Below are 3,880 nucleotides of genomic sequence, written 5' to 3' on the forward strand. Positions count from 1 at the left end.
GCCCAGCGGGTTGAGGCTGTGGTGGCCGGGAGCGGCCACTGCACCCCAGTCTGGGCGACAGAGTGAGACTCCAACTCAAAAAAAAAAAAAGTTAAAAATGCACTATCCTTTGACCAACTTTTGGGAAATCTATCCTAGACACACACCTGCATATGTGTAAATCAGCATTTGTTATTGATTGCAGCATTATTTGTAACAAAATAGCAAAAGACTGGAAAACAACCTGAACGTCCATCAATAAGAGATTGGTTAGATTCATCATGACAATGGATACTATCCAGCAATGAAAATGGACCCCAGCTGGGCACGGTGACTCATGCCTATAATCCCAGCACTTTGCGAAGCTGAGGTGAGAGGATTGCCTGAGCCTACGGATTTGAGACCAGCCCAGGCAATTTGGTGAAATCTCATCTCTACAATTAAAAAAAAAAAATTAGCCGGGCGTCGTGGTGCGTGCTTGTAGTTCCAACTACTTGGAAGACTGAGACTGAAGGATCACTTGAGCCCAGCAGGCAGAGGCTGCAGTGACCGTGAGCGTGCCACTGCACTCTAGCCTGGGCACAGAGTGAGACTTTGACTCAAACAAAAAAAAAGAAAATGGACCCCAGCAACATGCAACACCATGATGGGAAAAAGAAGCAAGACCCCAAAGGATATTTATACTCTGATTCTCTTTATATAAAAAGGAAAATCTGTTGAGATAAAAACTCTATTGTTAGAGATGTTTTTAAAGAAAAGACAGAATGACTGAAAAAGTTAGGGCAGCATTATTTCCAGAGGGAGGTAAGGGATACTTCTGGGGTGCTGGTGATGTTTTATTTCTTGATGACTGGTGGTTACACAAGTGTTAGTTAGCTTTATAGTTATTCTTTTTTTTTTTGAGTTGGAATCTCACTCCATCGCACAGGCTGGAGTGCAGTGGCACCCTCACGGCCACCCCAGCCAGTGTCAACCTGCTGGGCTTAGGCGATCCTTCTGCCTCAGCCTTCCAAGTAGCTGAAACTATAGGCATGTGCTACCATGCTCAGTTAATTTTTTGATTTATTGTAGAGACGAGGTCTCACCATGTTGCCCAGGCTGGTCTCGAACTCCTGGGCTGAGGTAATCCACTCGCCTCGGCCCCCCAATGTGCTGGGATTATAGGTTGAGCCACTGAGCCTGGCCTCATGATTTAAAAATGTCACAGTACAGGCCAGGCACAGTGGCTCACGCCTGTAATCCCAGCACTTGGGAGGCTGAGGTGAGAGGATTGCCTGAACTCAGCCTGGGCAACTTGGCGAGACCTCATCTCAACAATAAATCAAAAATTAACTGGACATGATGGTATATGCCTGTAGTTCCAGCCACTTGGACAGCTGAGGGGGAAGGATCACCTGAGCCCAGCAGGTTGAGGTTGCAGTGACCATGAACATGCCACTGCACTCCAGCCTGGGCAACAGAGTGAGACTCCGACTCAAAAATAAATAAAAAATAAAATAAAATAAAACAAATAAATAAATAAATAAAAATATCATAGTACATTCAAACAGTGGAATACTATACAGTCACTAAAAAGATCAAGACAGCTTTCTATAAATGGGTGTAAAATGAATGTAGGAAAAAAAACCAAGGGGAACTAGGCTGTGTTTAGTGTGTTACCCTCTGTGTAAAATTTTAAGAAGACTATATCTGCCTATGTGCTTACGTCTGCTCTGACTATCTCTAGATACACAAGAACCTGGTAATAGGGGGATTCGTTTTGTGGCAAACGAATAGGATAGTACCTTTTGAATTTTGTACCATGTGCATGTTATTTATCCAAAACATAAAATAATGAGCCAGGGCACAGTGGCTCATGCCTGTAATCCCAACACTTTGGGAGGCCGAGGCAGGAGGACTGCTTGGACCCAGGCGTTTGAGACCAGCCCGGGCAACGTAGTGAGACCTCATTTCTATTAAAAAAATTTAAAAATTAGCTGAATGTGGTGGTATGTGCCTGTAGTCCCAGCTACTCAGGAAGCTGAGGAGGGAGGATTGCCTGAGTCCAGGAAGTTGAGGCTGTGGTGAGATGTGATCGTGACACTGTACTCCAGTCTGAGTGACAGAGTGAGACCCTAACTAAAACAATTAACAGATAAATACAAACTAATAAAATTAAAGAAAATCAATTTATTTATTTATTTATTTATTGAGTCGGAGTCTCACTCTGTGGCCCAGGCTGGAGGGCAGTGGCATGCTCATGGCCACCTCAGCCTTGACCTGCTGGGCTCAGGTGATCCTTCCATCTCAGCCTTCCAAGTAGCTGGAACTACACAGGCACGCACCACCACACCCAGCTCGTTTCTGGATTTATTGTAGAGACGAGGTCTCCCCAAGTTGCCCGGGCCGGTCTCGAATTTCTGGGCTCAGGCCATTCTCTCGCCTCAGCCTCCCAAAGTGCTGGGATTGCAGGTGTGAGCCACTGTGTCCGGCCTATGTATTTACTTACATATTTCTTTTTGCTTTTCAGTCCCTGGATCTTCCAAGATTTTGGGTTTCCAACCAAATCCCTGATGACAAGTTGAAACAAAGCCACACCTGGCATGATTTACCTGGTGACCTTGACCTCTGGCAAGTCGGAGCCCCTTCCTGTTCTCGTGTGCTCCCAGCAGAAGGCAGAGGCTGGGAGTGTGCTCCTCCAAGGTCCCGTGACCTCCAGCCACCAGCCGTCCCTGTGCCCCCGTCCCTCCTCTGTTCCTCTTGTCCCCCACCCTTGCCCTGCTGCCTGCCTCCGCCCTCTCGCTCCTTCTCTCTTCTGTCCCCGCGACCTTTCTCCTTTGCTTCTCTTTCCTGTCTTCTCTTCTCCTGTCTCCCTGCTCCGTGCCTCTGCTTCTCGGTTTCCCCTCTGTCTTCTTTCTGCTTCCTTGTCTCCGCAACCAGACCCTTGCCCAGCCTTCTTCCCGCAAGCTGTGCCACCCCCGTCCAGGTTCAATACCGGCCTGGGCAACTTGGTGAGACCCCATCTCTACAATACCAGGCATGGTGGTGCGTGCCTGTAGTTCCATCTATTTGGGAGGCTGAGGCGGAAGGATCCCCTGAGCCCAGCTGGTCGAGGCTGAGGTGGCAGTCAGCATGCCACTGCACTCCAGCCTGGGCAATGGAGTGAGACTCCAACTCAAAAAAAAAAGTCACTGGTCTCTTGGGCCTCAGTTTAACAAGTGATTGTCTAGGTTCCTGAGATCATAGGGTGGAAGCACCCAGTATACTGCCAGGCACTCAAAAACAAAATTTTTTTTTGAGACAGGTCTCACTCTGTTGCTCAGGCTGGAGTGCAGTGGCATGGCGACACCTCACCCAATCGACCTATTGATCCTTCCTCCTTTCAGGTAATCCTTCCTCCTCAGCCTCCCAAGTAGCTTGGACTACAGGCATGTGCCACCATGTCCAGTTAATTTTTTTTTTCCTGAGTTGGAGTCTCACTTAGTTACCCAGACTGGAGTGCAGTGACACGCTCACGGCCCACCCTGGAGTCGACCTGCTGGGCTCAGGCAATCCTTTTGCTTCAGCCTTCCAAGCAGCTGGAACTACAGGCACGTGCTACCACACCCTGCTAATTTTTGATTTACTGTAGAGACAAGATCTCACCAAGTTGCCTGGATGGGTGTCGAACCCATGGGCTCAGGCAATCCATTCACCTGGGCCTCCCAAGTGCTGGGATCACAGGCTGAGCCACTGAGCCCGGCCCAGTTAATTTTTTTATTTTTTGTAGACACAAGGTCTTACTATGTTGCTCAGGCTGGACTCGAACTTATAGGCTCAAGCAATCCTCCTGCCTCAGCCTCCCAAAGTTCTGGGATTGTAGGTGTGAGCCACTGTGCCTGGCCACACCTGGCCTTTTTCCTCTTTTCTTTCTTTTTTTTTT

The sequence above is a fragment of the Carlito syrichta genome, unplaced genomic scaffold (genome assembly GCF_000164805.1).
Source record: "Carlito syrichta isolate Samal-C Ts95f unplaced genomic scaffold, Tarsius_syrichta-2.0.1 Scaffold143010, whole genome shotgun sequence".
Classification (NCBI taxonomy): domain Eukaryota; kingdom Metazoa; phylum Chordata; class Mammalia; order Primates; family Tarsiidae; genus Carlito; species Carlito syrichta.